The sequence below is a fragment of the Phacochoerus africanus genome, chromosome 13, assembly GCF_016906955.1.
Source record: "Phacochoerus africanus isolate WHEZ1 chromosome 13, ROS_Pafr_v1, whole genome shotgun sequence".
NCBI classification, from domain to species: Eukaryota; Metazoa; Chordata; class Mammalia; order Artiodactyla; family Suidae; genus Phacochoerus; species Phacochoerus africanus.
The window spans coordinates 11,576,460-11,601,961 of NC_062556.1; the positions used below are offsets into that span (position 1 = coordinate 11,576,460).

Genomic DNA, 25,502 nt, shown 5'->3' on the forward strand with positions numbered 1-25,502 from the left:
TATTCCAGATGAAATTAACATGAGTATGAAAAAAGACTTAAAATAAATAATTACCCGTTGTTCAGCTATCTTTCTGGCATATACGAGTCTGAGTTCATATGTGTTTGTGTATGTGAGGGTCTTTTTCTCGTAGGGTAAGAGGTTATTAAACTCTAAAAGGGCCATATTAGCATAAATTTACAAGAGCTCTTGTTCTGGCAGTAGGATAAAAACCTGTGTTACCTTTGCGTTAACACTGAATTGCTTGTTGTGCTTTTGGCAATGACAGATAAGTCAGTGTAATTCCCCATTGCAACGGAAATGATGCTCCAGATTCCAAACGCATCCTGAAGATGTCACTGACAATAATCTTCAAAGAACGGCCAGTGAAAGTGGGCTGTATGTTTGTAGGATGATATACTGCAAATGACAGGAAGAATTATGTGAGTGAAGACGAATCTGTAACATATTATTAAGCAATTTCACGAGAATAACAGGGATAAAAGGATAATGGATGAGGGTGTCATTATTACCTTCATGTAGAGGGAAAGCAAAAGCAAAGGTAGAAAGACAAGATTAATTGAGGAAGGGTGCAGCATTCATTGCTCATCAGCTCTTTTGTACGTTGCTCCTGAAATTCCAGACTGAGGGGGAGAAAAAGGTGCTCAGAGCTGCATTTTAATGCATCTGGCAAAGAATAGAAAACTGACAAGGCACTTTTTAGCCACCTCCCTTCATATCAAAAACCACATAATCACTATTACCTTTTGAATACTCTGAAGCCACAACAGAAATCCAGCAGAATATTTATTCTTTTTATTTTGTGGCAGCTTTCCTTATTAGTTATAACTTAAAAAAATCAAAAATTATAAAATTGCAAAAGGCGTTTTTCCACACATTGTTCCCCAAATTGCTCTTTTAAATCTAGAGATTCACATTCAGTGATGCAACATTTCAGAATCCATTAGGGTATTATTTTGATCATGCTGTGATCATGAAATTAAGGAAACAATACATTTGATAATAAATTTTAACTGTTACGTCCATTTTCTAAACACATTTCCCATTCATGTAATACCTGTTTGTCTTAAATAGAAGTAAGTATATTTCCTTTTATCAAATGAAGGTTTAACTGAAAATTTAAAATATTAATATCTTCATTTGTGTTTTACTCTATTACCTATTCCTTCTAACTTCTCATTTGGCCAATTATTCCAAAGTACACATTGTATCATACACGGTAAGATGTGATTATAATGTAGCAACCACCGTCCTGCTTGCAAAATAGTAACACAGGTGTTTTGCTGGAATCTAAGAAGTCTTTTGGGACATGAATTCCCTTCTGATTGTAATTTCCCTTACAATGGAGTTGACCTTAAATGTTGCAGAAACATTAAAAATACACTATATTCTGTGTATTGAACTAGTAGGAAAGTCAGATGATCAAGTTACAAGCTTAAATATATACCCAATGGAGATACTCAAAGTTGAAGATTAATTTGGGAACCCAAAACCTAAATTTCACCCTTGTTTACATAGTGGGTTCATATATTCAAGAACAATAACAAATGGTTAGGATTCAGGTGTCAATGAAAATTGAGAATCCTTCAAGATTAATATCCACCTAGCAACCAGCAGTTTAATGTGTGCGTACATACGCAGACAGTATATGGAGAGCAGTAATGTTATCAGATGCTAGATATAGATACCATCCAGTAATACTATCTTTTTATTGTGTAATTGTTTGCAAACTGTCTTCTTATACATCTTATCATATGTGATCCTTAAAATAGGCATTTTGAATGATCAGAACTAGAATTCCTTTTTCAGTTCTATAAATAAGGAGTAGAAAATTGAGGAGTAGAAAATTTAGTGAGTTCTACCCAAGTAATTCCATAGTAAATGATGCTGCTAGGAATAAAACCAACATCTTCAGATGCCTGGTCCAGGGTTCTTTCTTTTTTTTTTTGTCTTTTTTTTTTTTTTTTTTTTTTTTTTTTTTTGCTATTTCATGGAGGTTACCGGCTTGGGGTCGAATCAGAGCTATAGCTGCCAGCCTATGCCAGAGCCACAGCAACGCAGGATCCGAGCCGCATCTGCAACCTACACCACAGCTCACGGCAACGCCGGATCGTTAACCCACTGAGCAAGGGCAGGGATAGAACCCGCAACCTCATGGTTCCTAGTCGGATTCGTTAACCACTGCGCCACGACGGGAACTCCCAGGGTTCTTTCTATTCACTCTTTGATTTTAAAATTTATTATTTATGCACTCTCTGGCTTACTGCTTTCTTATGTATGCCTTTCTGAGTATCTTAAATGTATCTTCACTGAAGGAGCATCTTCTGCCTTATGTTTTCCATGGAGTAAGGGAAGGGAAAAGAAGCTAACATTTGTCAAGCACATAATGTGTGCAGATACTGTACTAGGCACTTTGCATATCTAAACAGCTAAATGAATGAGACATCATTATCACAACTTTGCAAAATAGGAAACTGAAATTCAAAGATGGCAAATTGTCTGTCCAAGCTCACAAGTGAGAAATGTCAGGGTTTCAAACCCAAGTTTTCCTGGCTCCCAAGCTGATGAAACCTAAGAAGAAGCTAAAAAATATTTGTTGAATTGAAATTTAATCACAAGTCTATTCTCCAAGTCCATGATTTTCTTTTCTGTGGAAAGGTTGCCAAAGGGGAGGGGGAGGAAGTGGGATGGATGGGGGGGTGCTTGGGGTTAATAGATGCAGACTGTTGCCTTTGGAATGGATTAGCAGTGAGAGCCCACTGTGTAGCACTGGGAACTATGTCTGGTCACTTATGATGAAGCCTGATAATGTGAGAAAAAAGAATGTATACATGTATGTGTAACTGGGTCGCCATGCTGTCCAGTAGAAAATCGACAGAATACTGTAAACCAGCTATGATGGAAAAAAATTAAAATCATTATATAACAAAAATTAAAATTTTAAAAAAATTTAAAGAAATTTAATCAAATTCTCTAACAATCTCAAAATCTTTTAATTAATATCACTTTTCCTTATACGTGACTGAGCTTTGACTTCCCATCTCAAAAGTTAGTGTTGTTATCACTCTTTTCTGGCCGTACCTGTGGCATGCCGATGTTCCTGGGCCAGGGGTTGAACCCACGCCACAGCAGTGACCCGAGCCACAAGAATGTTGGTTATTTATTTAACATTTCAGAGTATCTTTTTCTTGCTGAATTTATGTTTGTACATCCCAGTCCTTTATAAAGCGTTATCATTTGTGAGCATGCATTTTTTTCGTGTGTGCCTTTTGCGGGCCAGGCCCCTTGTTCACTGGATATAAAGAAATGAACGGCCACTGCCTTCGTGACGTTGCCTGCATGGCTGGGAAGTTAGTACTCTTTTCATAAGACATTTAAATCAGATTATTTAACTTTGATGCCAGCATTCTCTTACTGTTATATTTATGGACTATGGAAATAATGAAAGAGAGAAATATAGAGCAGTTTATTATGTTTTATTTATTTATTCCTCATAGCAACCCTAAAACATTGGTATTACTTACTCCCATTTTGCAAATGTGGCATCAGACCCTGCGAGTCCAAATAGCTTGCAGACTTGCTCCAAAGCACAAAAGCCGTAAAGTGACAGAGCCAGAAGTGGAACTGAAGTTTATCTGATGCCCAAGTCCATGCTTTCCTACTGTGCCACGCAGCTCCGCGTGTCCTCGTCCTAGAGAGAGAGATGTTGTACGACAGGCATCCTTAACTCCGAGGCCTGTGTTTCTCCAGTTACCTCAATTTAGAGAAGGCAGGAAGCATGAGTCCTAACTGTGCCAGATGAGGGGTAGAATGATCTTGCTTTTTAAACTTGTAGAAAGCACGCCTCTGCAGTTTTATGAGAGGAATGAAAACAATATACTGCATTCACGCGCAAATGCCCAATCAGAAGGAGTTTCCCTGCACATCAGCACTGGTCACGTGATTCAAACTATTGACATAACTTGAGTCAGGCAGCGTGCATTCTGCATCCTCCTTTTTGTGGCAGGATGTTGCAGGGTAGCTCAGAGAGCCCGACCCTTCCCCCTGCACGTGCTGCCGCTCAGATGGCTTTAAAAGCAATTCTTCAGCAACCGTGATTTGACCCAAATCAAGCATAGAAGATGACCAAAAAAAGCAGAATTAGCTCCTCTTTCACCTTTATGTTTAGCAAATTTTGATACTTGATCATGGAGTTGTGAAGCAGACATCAGCGGGTTGACCAGCACCGTTTTTCCTAGCCTTTTCAACCGTGTCTCAAACTGCGTGTTACCTCGTCACGCCTAGATTTCTTTTTCTTTTTTCTTTTTACATTCAAGCTTCCCTTAACTATGAAGACTTCGTCTGTCTTTTTTTTTAAACTATTTTTGAATCCAGTCTTGTGGGAGGGGCAGGGGGCTGTGGACATTTTCTTATGGTCTCACATTACCCAAACTTCAAAATTATAGTTTAACTTATTAGTGCAAAAAATGACACTTGGTATCAGATAAGTTGGGATTTTAGTTTTATTCAATTGCTTGCATCTATGAGCTTATTCTAATTTTATATTTCAATTTGCAGTCTTTTAAAGGCAGGATCTGGAGTTCTCATAGTGGCTCAGCAGGTTAAGGACCTGACATGGTCTCCCTGAGGATATGGGTTCAATCCCTGGCCTCATTCAGTGGGTTAAGGATCCAGTGTTGCCTCAAGCTGTGGTTTAGGTCACAGATGTGGCTCAGATCCACTGTTGCCATGGCTGTAGCATAGGCCTGCAACTGCAGCTGCAATTAGACCTAGCCTGGGAACTTCCATATGCTGCCGGGGCACAGGAAAGAAAGAAAGAAAGGAAGGAAGAAAGGAAGGAAGGAAGAAAGGAAGGAAGGAAGGAAGGAAAGAAGGAAGGAAGGAAGGAAGGAAGAGTCATTCAAGTCTCTTTAATTGGTTTTATATAATGACCATCACATTGGCATTCCACAATATTTATACAGAAATGCCTTTGATAATCATATTATCTCACTTAATTTTTATTTAGGCATTCATGAATGAAATATTAGTTTCACTTATTTTAAAAATAGCTTTGGCAAAAGGCTGTAAATAGCATTCAGTATAATGTCAACATGAGTAAGGACTCTTTAGGGGGACGTGAAGAGCCTAACACAGCCCGATGATTTGGTTAAGGAGAAGGCAAGCCTAAGGTGCCTGTAGTTGCCGTGTGTAACAATCCTCCAGTGATAAAATCACCATGTGTAACAATGCTTCAGAGAGTGGAACATGTCTTCCCCTTAGTTCTGGTAGCACTGAGTATTTTTGGGGGGGTGGTTGGTAGATTAGGGGCCCGAGAGAGGTAGGAAGGGTAGGCGTCCCAGCGGTGACAGTAATGAGATGCAGGTGAGGGTTTTCGGGTTTTAAGAACACAACGCCCATAAACCTGGGACAGCCGGACAGCAATCTCCCAGGACACCAACCAGATGACCGACTGCCTCTTTTTTCCCTGAAAGCTCCAGGAATTGGGTCCCCCCTTCAAACACTATTTATTGTATGTTTCTTTCACTCTGATTTTCTTTTCTTCTTGACCCCACAGGGGAGAAGAAGAGTCTTCTCGCTTCTCATAACTCTCCTCCTCCACTGAAGGTTCCTAAGTGTTTTTACTGCTTCAGTTGGAGAGACTGCTCTTGAAACTCATGAATTACTTATGACAGAGCATGATCCCAACTTTGTTTTTTTCTGACAGTTTTTACTGATGAGACTTCTGTTGAGGGTAGGACCTTTTGTTCATTTCCTCACATCTCTGCTTTGCCCATAGAGTAGAAACCACTGTGTGTTGTTCTTCCCATGGAAAAGGAATTTTTATTCTGGTCTTCAGAATCTGAAGCATTCGTTGATCCATAAAAATTCACTATTGGTAGAGTCAGTACACTGTTAAATTGTCATTGCTCCCATGAAGTAAACGCATGTGGACAGAACTGATCCCTCAAGGTAGGCTAGCCAGGCTGTTTTCTTCTGTTTTATTCTGTAAAGTCATCAAGTTGAATTAGGTCCATTTTGAAGCCCAGTCATTTTTCCCCATAAGGATATCTAGTTACATAAAATCTCTTTTCATACGGGGTGGTTGAAGTCTTGCTTTGGCTTCTAATCCACACTAAATTCTTCAGTCCAATTCTTGCAATGAGAGAGGATAATATCGATTAACAGTATTATGTTAATTTTTTTAAAGTTCATAGTTTTGCATCTGATCATTATTATTTGTTGTGTATTTTCTTTTCTTTTCTTTTTTAATAAGGGCCACACCCAAGGCATATGGAGGTTCCCAGGCTAGGGGTCAAATCAGACCTGTAGCTGCTGGCCTATGCCACAGCCACAGCAACTCGGGATCTGAGCCGTGTCTGTGACCTATACCACAGCTCACGGCAATGCTAGATCCTTAACTCATGGAGTGGGGCCCGGGATTGAACCTAGTCTGATGCATGTCCGCTGGACAGGAACTCCTGTTGTGTATTTTCTTAATCAAGAACTCCACAGGAGAAGAGAGAATTTGATAGGATTTAGGCAGCCACATGCCACCCACACAGTCTAATCTTGACCCCATTATTATCACAAATATGAACTTTGAGAAATCATTTGATCGTTAAGAAATAGAACTCAAGATAGCCTAATCTAAAATACCATTTATTTTAAGCCATTAAGGGTAGTTCATAGAACCCAGTGACAAAGCTGAACTTGACGAAAGACTGGAGCTGAGAATTGGAAAACGTAAATTTCTAGAATTAGAAAGTTTAGATTCCTCCCTTTCTTGGCCATATGGTCTCTTGTCTCTACTTCTGCTTCATTGTTGTCTCTCTGCACAGATTAGATTTCCCCAAATCTCCCTGATCGAAATTCAAAAGTAGCCACTCTGGCTCCCTACAGGTCATCGCTGCTCCAACATCAACTTAAATTCCAGTTTCAAATTTCAAGGAGAGGGACTCTGATTGGCTAGTGCCTGCAACAGGTGTTCATCCAGGGCCTTGGTCAGCTGTGACCAGGGAGAAGTGAGTGCCCACATACACACAGTTTGCAGGTTACACCCCTGAGAGTGCGGGGAACATGTCAGAGAGAAGGGCGATGTTTGGGATATAACATTTCGTTGCTTCCTTTCCTCAGTATCCTATTCAGGAGGAATAAAGAAATGCCCACCTCAATTTGGAGGGTAACAGAAGGCTTCTCAAATGGGAGCCAGTCAACAGGAGGTCAGACAGCGGGAGCAGGCTGTTGTGTGCAGATAGAAGGAGCAGGATGCAGAAGCTCTGTGTGGGAAGGCGTGCGAAGACCCAGGGCTTTCTGAGAGCACAGAGCTTCAGCCCAGTGGGAGGCAGCAGCCTGAGGGGAAGCTGGAGGTGGAAGCGGGTGTCCACGTCAGCGGAGTTATCCGATGCTGGGGTGGTGGCTGGGAGCATCTGGAGGCGGGGGCGTTGCTGAGGCTGCATTCAAACAGATGAGAGATCCAGTGAAGAGACTTGTGGGGGGCCAAGGAAGGGCTTTAGCCATGGAAATGGAGAGGAAAGGGCAGATGTGAGAAATAGTGTGGAGCTCGGATCAGTAAGATTTAGTCATCAGTTGGAAATAAATAGTGAGGTAACAAGAATTTTTACAGATAAATGCCAAATGTTCAGTTTCGATTACTTCAAGAGTAGTAGTGCCATTCGATAAGATAATAGGAGCTTCACTCAATGGTAGTTCCTGCTTTTCCTGAGTCATGATGTTCCTCAGAAGCCCTGTGCTGGAGACCTTCCTACTCATTGTTGTGCTGAAGCATCATAACATCTCTATGAATTCTATCCTACTTGCACTATTGTATAGAGAAGAAATAGGAGCCTTCAAGAATTTAGATACTTGGCATGTACTCATATAACTCACAAAGCGCACGGTTCATTTTCACACTCATTTCTGTCTGACTTCAGAATGGTCAAGCCCTTACGTTTCCTTTCCTTAAGAAAGAAGAGCAAGTTTTAAGGAAAACACTTCATTTTGGATGCATTGCATTGAGTTTCCTATGAGACATTCGGCAGAAGAGGTTTGGAGGACATTGGGCAAAGGGTCTGTGCCTTGTGGGAGGTCTGGGCTGGACCCTCAGTTTGAGCGCTAGTGGTCTGGAGTGGAGCTATGTGGTAGAAGAAATCCTTCTGGCCGTGGACACGCAACTGGTTACTATCTAAACCAATACTTCCCTCTCCCAGGAGCTGCTAAACATTGTAACTCAGAAGTTATTTAAAAATCCATGCAATTTTTCAGTGTATTCATTTTAATTTTAAGCACCAAATTCTGTATCCATTGTTACAGCCATACTTTTTAGATTTGTAAGCTCTTTTTTTCTCTTTTTAAAAGATATTTACCAGTGACTTGGCTTTTTTACTTGTCTTTTCAAAGAACCATTTTTTAGGCTTTCAAATTGTTTACTTTTTAATTTTCTAATGCTTTTATTTTGGTTTCAACTATATTCCCTTCTTTCTGCTTTTTCTCTTTGATTTGTTCTTTTTAAAATATTTAAACTGAATGCTCCATTCATGTGTTTTCCTTTTTTTTTTTTAATAGCTGGAAAACATTTAAAACTAAGAACTTGTATCACCAGTCTGTTTTCATCACATTCCATAGTAATGTTTTAATATTCATTGTTTCTTAAATGCTCCATTGCTATGCTCATTCCTACATGAAGGATAATAACCCAAGTGAGCCTAATTGGTAGGAGATCTTTGGTGGTTCGCCTGTTCCCTGGGACAGTGCAGAAAGGGGACTGCAGAACCTCCCTCACTCCCTCCAGGTCTACACCACAGGCACAGCCAACCGAGAATCCATAAGGAAGTACTTCACTGGAGATTGAAAGAGAGAAACAGCCCTTCTCTTTCTGAATTTTCTCCAAAGGAACAAATCACATCCTTTGGATATATTCCAGACAACTAGTCAGCAATGAACGATGTAGTGCGAGTGAGGAAAGGGGTGCAGGGAGTGCCCCCAAAGCCCTTCTCCCCCTGCCACCTCCTGTTACTCTCTCCCAGTCCCCCAAGTGCCTGGTAGCCTTGCCTCTAAACTCTATTTATGGGACCATCCTCAGCATATTACATTCATAGATTATTCACTCCAGTTAGAGTACATTCTATGTCAAGTTCTAGGTCGCTGACTAGTATTGTCATTTTAGAATTCCTTTATTTCAGCCTGGCGTGATTACACTGAGTTTGTCATTCTTAACCAGCAAACCCAATAAAGCTTAATATTTTCCCAGGAAAACACAAATGCCATAATGCATCACTTGGATTTTGTTAATTAGTGTAAGTAAATGTGAATTTTATGATTAAACATTGATTTATATATCATAGAACAGTATAAAACAACGCTCTTCCCAATAAAGATGTGTTTACACAATGCTAAAAAGTTAAAATGCAGGCGCTTACCCAGATGCTCCTAGTCAGCATACAAGGCACTATTTTGAGAACAGGCCACCTGGAGGAATGAGGAGGAGGCTTTTATCTGGACAGCCTTATACAGGTAGGGCGTGGTGTATTCTGGTCCTCGACGTGAACCCATTTTTTCAAATGTAAAGAACTAAAATTAATGTCATTTATTTAGATTTATGCTCTATCACAGACTTTATTAATTACTCTTTATTTTCTGGTGTCCTGCCATGTTTCAGAAAATAATTAAAGCAGATCAATGCTTATCAGAAATGAGTCACTATCAAAGAATGTTAAATGTTGTTGCTTAACAACTTTACTCGATTTGCTTTAGTGCTTGTCTATCGAATCATTGAATGTTTACCAAGATATGCATTAAGTGATTATAAAAATCAGTTAGTAAATATTACTGTATTAATGAAATAAATTTGAGAAAACTTGCCCACATTTGTGGGAAGCTGTGCTCTATGTGGGAACTCTGAGGCAAGATACGTGGATTCTAGTCTCCGCTCTGCCAGTGTTAGGTTTTTTGTGACCTAAATGGAAGTAAGCTGACAATCCTGAATCTTTTCCTTCTCACTAGTAAAATGGGGATAACAATTCCATCCCAAACCCATCACACAGTGATTTCATGATCAGTAAACAAAGTTGAACATTTTAAAATGTTTGGTAAACCTATAGAGTTAGAGACAGATCTATAAAAGCATATATTCAATACATTTTATGAAACTATTATGAAATTGTCACATCAACAGAAAAAATCCAAGAGTAATATATCCGATGCAATGGATCCAAGGCCTGACTTTAACCTCTTGTAAATTTTTGCCGTATTTGCTTCTGATTATTTTTATGAAATGGAACATTACAGATACAAGTTGTACTCCACTATAGTTCTGTTCTCTTCCCTGTTTCCCTAGAAATTCCACATTATTTTATGGATGCATTATAGTAATTTGATCATGTTTAATTTAGACTTCCTAATGAATTTTCAGTTTTTCCTATATCCAGCAGCTTTACTCCAAAAATGAGTCTCTCCATTACAATGGCTTTTAACAGAAAAGATTTTCAGAAACATAGTATCTAGCCCTCATCAAGAAAGGCTGTAATCAAACTCTATTTGCCTGGTTTTGTTCTCTTTCTAGATGTTAGTTGGTGCCAAATAGAAATAAAGAAGACATTCTTTTAAGTGAATTTACACAGTAACAGAGATGATTAATTGAAAATATTTATTTTCGTCTTTTCTTTGGAAGGTAAATTAGAAACAGAAGCTGTTTCGTAACTTGATTAAAGTTGCGATCGCAAGCAAATCTGGATGACAAATATGGATATTTACTGTAATGGGAATAAGGTTAATATTTTAAAACAAGGTTGACAGGATAAAAATTGTCTTAGTTTGCAAAAAGGAAATTTGTTTCTTTAAGTGAAAATTGAGGTCAGTAGGCCATAGCTCTCCTTATTCCTACATGACTGAAATGAATTAAATAACGCAGCAAGAAAGCAGTACTGAGCAAACTAATGACAAAATTACACATGAGATCTTGAGTAAAATCTTTATATGTTAGAAATATGGATTTTGTGTAAGAAAATATGAAATTTTAACTGCATGCCCACTTGTCTTGGGATAGAGAAACGAAGTTCTATTCTCTCACGTTAAGGTTCTCAGGATCCTTTTTTGAGGCGTAAGGGTGGTAACCATGATTTGGATGTATTCTGGTCTTGGTTGGTGGATTCTGTTTCCTTACTGCGGTTTCAGGGTGTTTGAGTTATTAGGAAAGACTTGTTCTTTCTACAGCAGAAGCAATATCCAACCCTATACGCTCTCCAGAGGGAGTATTATTGTACGGGGTAAACAATTTCAAATCGTTTGTTCTTTGCATTCTCTTAGGTGAAATATGGTAATAACTTTGTTGATCATGTACTGTGTTCTAGGCATTGTGCTAGATGCCTTGTGCCTACTGTCTAATGTGCAACAATCCCGTGAGGCAGACCTCATTTTCACCATTTTATAGATGAGGAAACTAGTTCAGAGAGGTTACTTAACTTGGCCACATCGGCCAGACTAGTAAGAGGCAGTTGTTATGTGTCAACTCCATAGTTTCAGTAGTGACATTTTTCAGTAATATGTTTCTAATATTAATATTTAGGATAATATTGCTGCCATTTATAGTAAATCTTGCGACTTGTGATTTTAAAAATAAGTGGGAGTGAGAGTCTACTTTGAACAATCAGAGTGAATAGCTCTTTCAGCCTTTTCTGTGCATTTATATGCGTGCACACACACACATACAAAGCCTCGTATTTAGCTTTTTGGTTTCAGTGCCAATGTCTGAAGTTACCCTATGGAAAATGTGAGTGAAAAACACTCCTGAGTGTAAGGGATATTTTACTATATAATCATTTATTTATATGTGGGCAGATCATGAACAAAATGTTGGCCTGCACATATTACATGTAACTTTACTTTGAAGAGTTAGGTGTAAAGTGAGCATGTTGATATTATGATAAACCTGATGCTAAAGCAACCATCTGATTCACAGAAATGAATCAGTTTGATTTTATCACAGCTCTTCACCTTTTAGCTCGTTGTGTCAAACCGTACAATATAAATATAATTTAAGTCGAAATGTCCTCACTGGGTTGTGTGTATTCATAACGACACTTATTCCCCAGCATCACAAATGCAGTAAGTACGTTATTGCCATGTGAAGCTACTAGTTTTATCCTATTGCTCTCTTGATACAATTGGTTCTCAAAACACAAGAAATAAAATCAGCCCTGCTGCTACCTGGTGATCTTTACAAGAAAATTCCTTGGCAATAACTGGTTTATGATATCAGTGAACTGAATTGAAAAGAGTGCTAAATTTCCAGCATGATAGAGCTTATGTATGGAAAGAGACAGAGGTGGCCCTCCTTCCCTTCCCTGTGTCCATATGATCAAAGTAACCTTTCTGTTTCTAATAATGACATTTACACTTTGTTGCATTAATAGGAAGTAGCATGGATTGCATGTGTTAGGAGATTTCCTTTTAATTACTGTGTAAAAACGATATGTAATTGAAACAAAAAGCATTGTTTCCAACCCTAATTTTTTCTCCTCGAGTCCATCCTGTCAAGCTGAAAGCGTGAAAGTTATTTTCTGGTGGTGTGATTAGATTGGGGTTGAACTCTCCAGCTGGCAGGCCTGTCTATGACTGGCGGCGGCCTGTCCCCAGTGCTTGTCATTTCCTGACATGCCTGACAGGATGGGGACAGCCGCCCCAGACAGGTTCATTAGATGGTGTTTTCTACAGCTGGGCTAAAAATAAATAAATAAATAAATAAATAAAGTCTGTACTTTGTCAAGGCCCAAGCTGTAGGGGCCCTTCTTGTTGGTTTAAACCAAGGCCTTGTTTTGACAAATTTTGATCCGTGCGGTTTTTAGATTTTCTGACACATTTTTGTTTCCTTCCCCCTTGGCCTGCACTTTGTGCACTCTGCCTTGTTGCCGCTTCAAAATCCTAACGGAGTCTTCCCAAGAGAAAAAGAACCCCAGGTATTGAGATCTTAAAAGCAAAAACAGCACAATATTCTATAAAATAGCACTAGTTCATTTATTTCCATGGTGATCTGCACGAGGATTGAAAAAAACAGCCTTGGGACTCACGCTAAGCCAATTGCAAGAAAGGTTAAATTTTTCCAGTGCCAGAAACATGCCATCTACATGAGAACATAGTATCAGTGCTAGCAGCCTACACCCTCCAATACACAGCTCTTGAGAACTGCCAGAAATTTAAGCTGTCTTCATTCTTGGGCATTTAGGAAGTTAACAGAGTTTTCCACTCATGTTGATAGGCTTTGATGTCAGGAAGAGAGGTTATAGAATATTAGAGAATACCTGCTCATTAAAACCAGAAATAAATTCCAAAATTAAATTTAGAAATATGTTTCTTTGTCAGTGATAGGGCCCCTTTTAAAGTTAACTGAATTTGCCCAAAAATTGGTATGCATTGAAACATACGTGCATGCAGGTCTCGATTTATTATTTTCAACCCTAAATTTAAATGTTTTAAACTGTGTTGTTGGAAAGGAGAAAAAGGTCTTTCACCAGGAAGTTATTCTTTTTGGGTTTTAACCTGTGATTAAAAAGTAGATATTGACACGTTTACATTATAGACTTGCTGGCCATGGTCTCTCATCGTGTCTGATAGCTGCTTTTCATTAGGAGAAACAATTAATTTTAATTTTTAATAAGGAGAACATGCCTGAAAAGAAAACATTTGGCTCTGTGGGTTGACATAATCTTCGTGCCACCATTAGCTGTCATTCCATTCACATGCAAGACATAAAATGTAATACTGTGTCTCTTGTACTTTTTCATGGTGTAATAAACAGGGTTGCTGAAAAAAAAAAAAAAAAAAAGACAACAAGCTCCTCATTCACGGAAATCTTAGCCCTTACCTTTCCTTTGTATTGTTAGTTTCTGCTGCTTTAGTTCCCCGTCTCTATGACAACTGTTTAAATTGGGATGGGCAACTGTCATCTGGAGTATTACTGAGAGAAGAGTGTTAGTGAGCACACAGTTCCCATAGATAGAGCATTTCAATATAATCCAATTTTAATTGAGCTCCTGAGACTTTGATGTGCTGCGGAAGGTTGGGAGAGAGCTATTCCAGGGAGAAATTAAAGCAGCCCAGCAAGGCTTCACCGCTCCAGACTGTCACCATTTTAAGGAAGCATTAGCATCAGACTTAACCTGCCCCTCTGGAGCATCTCACTTCTTTTTTCAGCTTTTCGCTGATTTATTTTGCCATATGTAAAAGCAAAGCACTTTCATCTTTTTGTATATGTTTTTACATCCATTTGATTAGGCTTGAAAAGCTTGTACTTACCTGAGATTCATCTTAGCTGTCTATTGGACTTTGCTTTGGCAGTTCAAAAAAAGAAAAAGAAAGAGTGGGGATTAGTTTGAAATTGTCAGCTATCATATATTAAACTTTCTCTTTAATATTACTTTGTAAAACCCTATCTTGAAGCTAAAAAGCTGAAGGAAATGTAATTTTTATTTAGCTTTGATTTACCATTGAATTTCATTTTTAATGCTTAGATGCTTAGGTATTTATTAGAGATCAGAATTTTTATTTCAAAATCCACTGGAGTATCTTTTCCTCATCACGTGAAAAATACCTTTCAGGCGAAAGCTAGTTGAAGGCAGCTGAACACAGGTATATCAGTCCTTAAGGGAGAAAGCGGTAGTCCTTTTTTTTTTAAATGGGGAGGAAAATAGGTATTTTTTCCATGTACATCTAAAGACCTCCTAAATACTTTGAGATATAATGTTGAACATACATCAGACATTTTATTAATAATAAAAATGATATAAAACCACAGTGTTAATTAAAACAAATGAACATTAAATATAATCCTTGTACTGTCAAAAAGCTTTGTTATAGATATGGTAAACTTCAGGAAGTTATAACCTGTTCAGGACAAACTTAAAATTTCTGATCTATATTGGCACACTCAACAGAAGAAATTAAGATGTGTATTGAGAAATTAAGTAAAATTATGACCGTAATTAAAAATGTGATATATGCATCATCATAGATGCATGTAGATTTACTTGTAGATTCACTGTAATCTACCAGCTAATGAGGCTTCAGCATCAGGGCCCCTTACTCCGCCGGGCTTTGTGAGGGATCAGAGTTGCAAGATTGGTATAGTGGTCTCACTTTACTCAGTTGCCTTAAGAGACCTCAGAAAAAAACAACCTAAATTTTTAAGGCTCCAGTATTTGTTGTAATTTTGTTCTCATCCTAAATAATCATTCACTTATGTAGCGAATTTTTATTTGTAACTTTGTGTTCTTTTTCTTTGAAAAGGCATCCCAAATAATGTCAGCTTACTCCATGCTTTAATGACCTTACTGAATCAGTGCCTTCCTCCTCCCTCCCATTGGTGGGCATTTCCCTCCATTCTTTTTTTTTTTTTTTTTTTATAAACAGTTCTGCAAATCACTTCTACTTCATCTTGCTTTCATGGGAGTATATCCACAGGACAAACTCCTAAAAATGAAATTGCTGTGTCAAGGGGGATATATATTTGAAATTTTTGATAAGTAATGACACATTTTCCTTGATATAAATTATGCTAAGCTGCACTTCCACCAGCAATCTAGTGTTTGCCTCTTTTATTAACCTTTTGGATTTATGTCAATATTGTAGATAAAAACAGTATCTCCACATAGTTTTAATTCTCTTCTAGGTGAGGTTATTCGTGGTTTCGGTCAAAAAAGAGACATTTGTACTGTTTTCTGTGACTTATATATTTGACTTTTTTTAAGCGGAATTTTACCGTATCACAAGGTCACCAGGAGGAGAATATTGATAAGTGGTACAGTTTGTCTCATGTATCTATTTTCGTGTATGAGATATCATACATATATCATAAAAATTATATAGATACGTGTATATTTCATTTTCTCTCTACTTCTCATCTAGATGAATGTGTTTTTCCTCTGTGGAATGCCCCTACCCAAATCTTAGTGGCATTAGTTAGGACGGTAAGAATCTTTTTAGTTTCCCTACCCACCTAATAAGAACCTTTCCGTCCTGGCATTGAAAGAAAAATTGTTCACTGCATGACATCACGTATAATTAGCTAAATATGATCACACTTCATATTATATTTAGCATTTAGAATTCTATACCACGAGAGCTGCCTTCTTTATAAATTAGTTTGTTATGGGAATGAGTCTAGCATACTTGTTTATTTATTTACTAAAACATGAACTCTGGAGAGACACATGAGGGAACTCCTTGGAGCCGCACTCACTCCTGTGTGCCAGACCCTAAGGTGAGCACGACGAGAAACATTCACTGTTAGTATGGAGTTAAGACTGAGAGTTAGAAGTAACCTCCATATCTGGAGAAATAATATTACTTGGTTTATTTATGTTATTAGTGGAGAGCAATACTTTAATGACAAATTAGATGCTTTAATTTTTTAATATTTTATGCACTGGTTATCATTCCTTTCACGTAGCCAAGTGTGGACAGGTTAATTGTTTTTTTGTGGTGAACACATTTTCTTTGCACACGTTTATGTTTATCTGGGTGAAATGAGCAGAGTGATTGTCATATCTGAGGTCTGGACTGCATCTCTAATCTTTTTCACAATGCTCATTGCCTGTCAGTAACCCTAAACCCAAAATCTGGTGGGAGCACCAGTCACCGAGTCACTGGAGCCAGAAACTCCTACAGCACCCTTAATCCCTTTCATTTCTTTACCTCCACAGAAAATAAAAACATTCAAATCCTATTAATTCTGTCTCATAAATATCCTTGTACGCTTTCCCTTTCTCTTCCTACCTTCAGCAGCCGTCTTAGTTTTGACTTCCTTCGTTTCCTGCTGGCACAATGCAGATTTCCAGTTTACAAGCCTTCCCCTCACTGCTTCCAGAGTGAAGGATTTAGTCATATCATTACACTCCCTTCAGTGGTTGCAGTGGCATCGCAGTCGTCAGCAGAGCTACCATTCGCTGAGGGCTAAGTTTGAACTCAGTGTCTCAGTTAATCCTTTCTTCAGGGAACACTGTGGGCAGCCTCTTGCCTCTAGAAAGGTGGCCTCTGGTACCTAGAGCGGAGACACTTGTTAATACAATATTACCCATTTAATTTTTCTCAGTATGCCAGTAAAATAGAATTATTATATCAATACATCAACCAATTATAAGTAAAGGCGTAAATAGAAAGTATAAGCCTCAGAAAAGACTATCCTTGTCTTATTCACCAATGTATTCTCATCACCTAGCACAATCTCTGGAACCTGGCAGGTGCAAAATTTTTGTTTGGTGAACAAATGATATGTGATGCTAACAATCTTTGCCTGGAGACAGAGTATTTGATCATAATGCTCAGGCCAAACAGATAAATGGTAAATTCTCAGCAAATTTTGCTGCAAATTGACAACTTTCTGAACAAGGAATACAAAGTAAACAGAAGAAAGAAAGTAGTCATGGGGCATTAGCGATGTATAAGAGTCTTTTTGAGATACCTGATCCTGGAAATACTGCTTTCATTGCCAAAGCAAGTTGGGAAGTCTCTGAAATCTCTTTTTACCCGCAATTACAGCAATTTGTGGAAGACGTTCATTTATAAGCAAGGAGTGTTTACTGAGTTGTTTACTTTCACACTGAGTCATTTGTTGAAGAACCTTTAGTTATTCTCTAATATAGAAATTTGGGAGTAGAAGTAAAAATAACACAGAGAATTCAGTAGCTGAATTGTCTCTAAATGAAGCAGTAAGAGTTTCTTTTTTAAAGATTAAACTTCAAACACAGCAGACAGAACACTCAAAGCTACCAAGAGATTGGTATATAAGAACAAAGTCTTGCAAATAACCAGACACTTGAGCCAAAGTGAGCTGCAGAAGCGGAGTTTGGATCAGAAAGCAATGCACACTGGAAAAGGATCTGGGCTGAGACCACAGAGGGGTCTGCTCTTGTCACTCCTGCCTGTGGCAGAGTCCTGGTTCCACTAGAGTCCTGGTGGGAAGGCTGTGCGTTCATTTGTTCAACACACTTATGAAGTATTATCTTTGTGCTTTATATATTACTTCATTAAGTGCAGCAGCCATATCAGTGGATATGATCATTCTCATTTCATGGAAGTGCAAACTGTATCCAGTTACGTTAGGAAATGTTCCCAAGTCACACAGAAGTGGTCGAGTCAGACTTCCGTCTGTCTGTCATTTGCTAAAGCCCGAGTTCTTTCTACTCCAGCATGGCATACAGATATATTAAAAAAAAAGACATAGTCTACCAAACTGAGAGTCAGTGAAGTGCATGCTCATTGAACTTATTGGTACATGCTGGTAGTATGAAGAAATGTGTCAAGGATAACACTCAGTCTGTGGTGTGCAAATGCACATTAAAATAAGACCCAATCTAAAAAACTTGCCGAGTGCAAATTCCCTGCATGAAGATTGGATTTCATTCCATGGCCGCTCTTTGGGAGGCAGTAATTCGAGAAGAGCTCTTACTTTAAGACAAAGGAAAACAAATTCTTATGAACTCCAAGGATGCACCTGTGAGTGCCTGGGAATACTCAGGTTTTCAAGTTAAAACACATTTTGGAAACTGAACAGGTATTGCATGAAAATAGCTTTCAATGACTACTTTTCACCAAAAAAATAAAAGTTATCAAAATTTGAAAAATGATTCACATTCATACTGTCTTTCTAGCTCCTGAGGAGCCTGGCTTCTGCCTGGCAGATACTTGATAAATGGTGAGCATCTTTTGAGGAAACGTTTTTGGAGCAGTAAGTTTTTAATACATAGTAGGACTTCATCAGGCAGACAAGATGGGAAGCTCTTCTAGAATAAACACAGTATAAAAAGGTTTAAGGTCTGCATATTTTTAAATTTTTTGATAGATTTTTTTTTAATTCAGTTTTAGTTTAGGTTTGCAGAAACATGAGCAGATAGTATAGAGTTCCTATTTTTTTGATGAGGGGAGGAGGGAGTATATTTGTGTGCTAGACAGGCTTTTTCCTTCAAGTAACAGAGATATGAAAATTACATCAAATAGTAAGAATTTGCATCAGAAAACTTTGAATTGTAAGTAATAGGTGGTCTGACTCAAATGGCTTTACATGTATATATGTGTGTAGTGTGTATGTATATGTGCATGCATATGTGTCATAAAATAGGGAGTCCTGGATTATATCTGCCCTAACTCTCTCTTAACTCTCTCAGGGTTAAGTCCTGAATTGCATCAGTCTCTTAGCTACATCTAGATGTTTTCAGGAACCCAAGTCATTGCCTACCTCCACTCTATCACCCTTGCAGAGAGTACTCGTTCTCACACCACAGCAGTGTAGCTTCATCACTCCCCCAAATCAGCGTTAGCTCAGGAATGTCCAGAGGAAGAAGGGAGCATCTCTTCCATTGGTGCCCTCTCAAGAATGGAGACACTTTTCCAAACCTGATCTGCTTCTGAGACTGGCCATTGGATCAGTGTGCCTTGACTTAGCAGTGCATGTACGTGTAAGGTCAGTAACTGGACACAGTCCAGATTCTCTTAATCGGGAAGGCGGAGGGGAAGCAGTAGATTCTGAGTGGGTGAGCAGTAGTGTCTACACAGCGTTTATGGTAGGAAAATATAGAAAAGTACGAGTGAGAAATTCTTATCAGGGCTTCTGAAAAACTGGAATTTCATCTAAGCTCCAATGGCCCAGTCTTCCCAATGTCCCTTCAGTCATAGCCACCATTGACATTATAGTGCCAGTTGCTCTCTCTGTCTTTGTATTGTTGCTACTACAGAGTGACTGATACAAAACACCTTTAATTTAATCACTCAGCCGAGTATTTACTGAGTTTCTACAATGTTCTGGACACTGTGCCAAGCAATAGAGACACAGTAAAGAGCAGAACCAAATGGTCAAAGAATGGGGGAGATCACACTAATAAATTACATAAATAGAGTTCCCGTTGTGGCTCAGTGGGTTAACTACCCAACATAGTGTTTGTCAGAATGTGGGTTCAATCCCTGGCTTTGCTCAGTTGGTTAAGGATCCGGCATTGCCACAAGTTCACAGGTGCAGCTCCAATTCTGCCCGTAGCCTGGGAACTTCCATATGCTGCAGATGTGGCTATTAAATAAGTAAATGACACAATAAGTTTACAAAGTTACAAATGTGTTAAGTACTCCTAAGAGAACCTCTCTCATGCATGGTGCTATGAGAGTGTGTGATGGGGCGATTTTACCTGGCAAGAGAGGCCAGTTGAGAAAGTAGGAAGTAAAGAGAGCTCAAGGATGAGTAGAAGTGAAGTAGGCAAATAGGGGAGGGAAGAAATTTCCAGAGAGGGAAGAATATGTGCATTGGCCCTGTGACAGCAAATAGCATGGGATGGACGAGGGACTGGAGGAAGACCAGTGGGACCGGAGCCAGGAGAGCAAAGTGGACCCATATGTGTCTGGAGCAGGAGAGGGTTCCATCTACCACCGGACTCCTCTCTTAATATCTTGGCTTCTGCCTCCTCAGAATTCCCACTGCCTGATGATTTCTGATGACTGTCTTCTCCATCCTTTGGCTTCTTCCAACCCTTCTGCTACAGTTGTCTCCAAAAATCTCACATTGTAATCACTAAGAAAGATTATCCAGTGGGGTCAGTCAACCAGCATTCATGATAGCATGGCTGTGATGGATAGGGTTCCCACCGCCACTGGTTGTGGCTCTTCTGCTTAGATAACTACTTTGTATCAGGTGACCATCCCGGCTCAGTCTACCAAAGCCAGAGTGGTGGGGTCAGGTAATCAACATGGTAAAAAGGAACTTAACAGGAGGGGGCACTTTCCATGTCCTGTCCTGTACAATGAATTAGGAATCAACCTGGACTATTTTATGACGACTTTTAATTAATATAGCCATATAACTTAATAACTTTTCTGTGCATAAATATTACTTAATACAGATCAACAAAGGCGTTCATAAATAAGCGCTACTGTTAAGTGACTATTATGTGCTGGGCTTTGTGCTCTGTCTGAAGAACATGGAGGTGCACTAAGAATTCCTGCTATTGGTGGGTTCACCAGGTCGGCAAGAGACGCCAACAAGTAAACCAACAACGATAGCAATGGTCTGGTGACTGTCAGAGTTGGGTAGAGGCTTTGTAGACAGAGCAGCAGGCGTTTCTAGCTTAGTCATTAATAGGAGTTAATCCCAAAATCAGAATAGGGAGGGATCTTCGAGGCAGAAGAAACATCATGTGCAGGGGCACAAAAGCATGTCAGAACATGGCACGTTTGGGACCTGCAAGTGATCAGGTGGTTAGAACATCAGTGCTGGACGCAGTGCACCTCGTGGCTAACATGGGATTTTATACCACTAGTAATAATTGCAATTAACAACTTTTTTTTTTTTTTTGCTTTTTAGGGCTGCACCCACGGCACATAGAGGTTTCCAGGTCCAATCAGAGCTACAGCTGCCGGTCTACACCACAGCCACAGCAAAGCCAGATCTGAGCCGTGTCTGCAACCAACACCACAGCTCGCAGCAACCTCGTCGTTTCCACTGCGCCACAATGGGAACTCCAACAACTTCTTAAATATCTGCTATGTACCATATGTGCATAGCTATTTAAATTCTATTAGTAGTTTCATGATGTGTTGGGATCTAGTTTTTTTTTTAAGTATTTGAAGTCCTAATGGATATAAACTGAAAGGTGCACTATTATTTATATGCATGAAATTTTTTCGAGGATGATATAAATAATTAACTAGAGGAAAAATAGCTTCTCCCTTAAATTTAAAAAAATTCTTCATTATGCATTTCTCAGTATTGTGTTTTAAATTTTAAAATAAAAACATGAGCTTTGTTCAGTAGCAGTATCATAGCTAGTAAGGTTAATCTGAGGTATGATTACTGCTAATTAAAAATAAAATCTGAAAATGAAAATGTTTAATGTTTTAAAAAATTTCTGTCCATACCATTAGATCTCTAGTTGAAAGCAATTCTTTATATCTACTTTGTAAGTTGACCGATGCCACTGTTGCAGCAATTATTATCACAACCCCCCCCATATAATCTTGTATCATTTCTGACTACACCTAAAATTTCAGTGAAATATTTCCAAAAAGAGAAATCAGTTTGTGCTGACAATTGATTGATTGATTGATTGATTGATTGATTGTTATTTCCCCGATACAATTTTTTTTCTACTGTACAGCATGGTGACCCAGTTACACATACATGTATACGTTCTTTTTTCTCCCATTATCATGCCCCATCATAAGTGACTAGACATAGTTCTCAGTGCTGCACAGCAGGATCTCATTGCTAATCCATTCCAAAGGCAATAGTTTGCATTTATTAACCCCAAGCTCCTACTGAGTGAAGTTAAGTCAGAAAGAGAAAGACAAATACCGTATGATATCACTTATATCTGGAATCTAATATACGACAGTTTCTAACATCTACAAATCAGACCCCTATTATCAAATTGGTTCAAAGGAAAACCTCTAATCTGAAACCCAAATGATCTGATACAGAAGAACATAAATCTAAAAACAGGAGCTGTATAAATACTTGAAGAATTGTCAATAAATGCAAGAGAGATTAATATGCTTGGTGTGGAAATGAAAGTGAATACTAGTATTAGTTTTCTAGCATTCATATTCGTATTTAGTATTTAATTAATATTAGTATTAGTATTTAGTATTGGTATTCATTTTCTAGTATTAGAATTCTAGAAATTACTTTCTTTCCAATCCCTTCCATTTGTAAAGTAACAGCAGAGGGACAAATACAAGATTTTAGAGTATGCCAAATTTGAGAAAATGAGGAAGCACAGCCAACTATATAATATTTACACATGGGGACATTCATGAGTAAGACAAAAATGAAGCAACCTCGCCAATATCATTTTTTAATTTTGAGAGTTTTACTGTAATTTTGAGAGTTTCCATGCTTTTGAGGATGAAGTAGGCACAGAGGACTGCAGCTGCATCTCCGAGTTTGTTTGTAAATTAAATTTTTAACTATTTTATTCAACAAAAATGTATTGAGTTCCTTCCATGTGCTGGTTCTATAAGGAATACAAAGCAGGATATCACCTAGCCTGTACCCTCATAAACACTAGAGTTGGGGGAAATATATTTCATTAAATAGATCAATTTAAAAGTACTTCCCACAGTGTGAGAGATACTATTGCAAAGGTACAAATAATACTCTTTTGAAAGAATTCATGCTTTTCTACTAATGAGTATAAAATAATATTTGCACAGATGATGGAAACAGCTTCACTCTTCTGCAGGCGAAGCAACCTCTACACTGTAGTCAGAGCAGTGATTTCTGAAGTGCATATTTAATCAAATCTCACCTCTCCATTGGTCTCAGACCAAAAGTCCAAACTCTTAAACACAAATTGTGTGATGTAGCCCCACATCCTGGCTCCCTGCCTACTTCGTATTATTCTAATGTTATTTTTCACCTTTTTCCTCTTTGCAATATGTGTTCCATACTGCCTGGACCTAGCCCCCAAAGTGCCTTACTTCCATACATGTTCCTTCTGTTGGGGACTCTCTTCTTTCCCTGCTTTCCTCGCCTTCCCCAGTATTGATGCGTCTCTACCAGACAGGGAACTTTCTGAGGTCAGGGATTCTGCCTGTCACTCACCATAGCTTGTGGTGCTCAATCAATAAATATTTAAGTGAAAGTCACTGAAAAAAATAATAAAATTGATAAGTCATGAGGACAAGCTTAGTAGCAAAAGCTGATGTCTCAAATAGTTGTGCTATTCTAGTTAGATTAGTACTGTGATTTTGGAAAACTAGAATGCAAACTGCTGCCAAGGGAAACAATAGCTGTCGCTGTTAGTTTTTTTTTTGTTTTTGTTTTTGTTTTTGTTTCATTTTTTTAAATTATGTGACTGTTAGTTTTAAAGGTTGTATTCTATGGTTCAGGTTTTCCGTCCCTTGCTGGCAATGACATTAATGAAGGTCAAAACCAGAGATCTGGAGTTCCCGTCACGGTGTAGCAGAAACGAATCCGACTAGGAACCATGAGGTTGCAGGTTCGATCCCTGCCCTTGCTCAGTGGGTTAAGGATCTGGTGTTACCTTGAGCTGTGGTGTAGGTCACAGATGTGACTTGGATCCAGCATTGCTGTGGCTCTGGTGTAGGCCGGAGGCTACAGCTCTGATTAGAACCCTAGCCTGGGAACCTCCACATGCCACGAGTGCATCCCTAAAAAGACAAAAGACAAAACAAAACAAAAAAACAGAGATCTGCTCGGTGTGTGTATATGTGTGTGGCTATACACATGCACACAAGAAAGCAGGCGGTAATTAGAGAAGGAAGCTAACAATTGTTAAGCACTTCCTGTATGCCAGGTGCTATACACTGAGCATTTTTTAAAGTGTATTTGATTTTGTGTTAGTTTCAGGTGTAGAGCAAAATGATTCAGATATATCTTCAAATTCTCTTCCCATATAGGTTGTTACAAAATATCAAGTGTAGTTCCCTGTGCTATACTATAGGCCCTTGTTGCTTTTCTGTTTTATATATAGTGTATATATACGTTAATCCCAACCTCCTAATTTATCCCTCCACCACCCCTTTCCTCTTTGTTAACCATAAGTTTGTTTTCTACGTCTGTGAGTTTCTTTCTGTTTTGGAAAAAAGTTCATTTGTATGCTTTTTTTTTTTTTTAGATTCCACATATAAGTAACGTCGTGATATTTGTCTTTATCTGGCTTACTTCATTTAGGATGATAATCTCTAGGTCCATCCATGTTGCTGCAAATGGCATTATTGCATTCTTATTTATGGCTGAGTAATATTCCACTGTATACCTGTACCACATCATCTTTATGTCAGTGGCCATTTAGGTTGCTTTTCACTCTTAGTTATGGCTGAGTAGTATTCCATTGTATACTGTACCACATCGTCTTTATGTCAGTAGCCATTTAGGTCGCTTCCATGTGTGGGCTATTGTAAATAGTGCTGCAGTGAGCATTGGACTGCATGTATCTTTTCAAATTATAGTTTTCTCCAGATATATGCCCAGGAGCGGGATTGCAGGATCATTTGGTAAATCTGTTTTTAGTTTTTTAAGGAAGTGCTGTACTGTTCTCCATGGTGGCTATTCTAAATTACATTGCCACCCACAGTGTAGGAGGGTTCCTTGTTTCTCCACAGCCTTTCTAGCATTTATTATTTGTGGACTTTTTGATGGTGGCCTTTCTGACTAGTTTGAGGTGATGTCTCTTTGTAGTTTTGATTGTATTTCGCTAATAATTAGTGATGTTGAACATTTTTTCATATGCCTATTGGCCATCAGCATTTTTAAGAAGAGGTATTTCATTCTGTTTCACAGCCACCCTATGACGTTCGGTATTAGTATATCTCCATCTTATGATAAGGAAACTGAAGAACTGAAATGAACTAACTTGCCTGAGGTCTCTCAGCTAGTAACTAAAAGAGGCATACCATAGGGAGGCTTTAAGTCTAGGAGAGACAGGTACATAAATTGATGAGTTAGTGCAAAATACAAGATTGTTAAATAAAAAGCACTTTATAAATGGGCTGCCTAAATTTCCTCTGATTATAGGATATTTTGACCC

The 25,502-nt window shown here is 38.6% G+C and overlaps 1 protein-coding gene and 1 pseudogene across 8 annotated transcripts in view; both read left to right on the top strand.

Annotated features, from left to right (window-relative positions):
- Positions 1-25,502, top strand: part of NBEA (neurobeachin) — a 636,767-nt gene that overhangs the window by 474,712 nt on the left and 136,553 nt on the right. The gene's annotated exons all lie outside the window — the stretch shown is intronic.
- On the top strand, positions 21,749-21,876 carry LOC125113660 (uncharacterized; annotated as a pseudogene).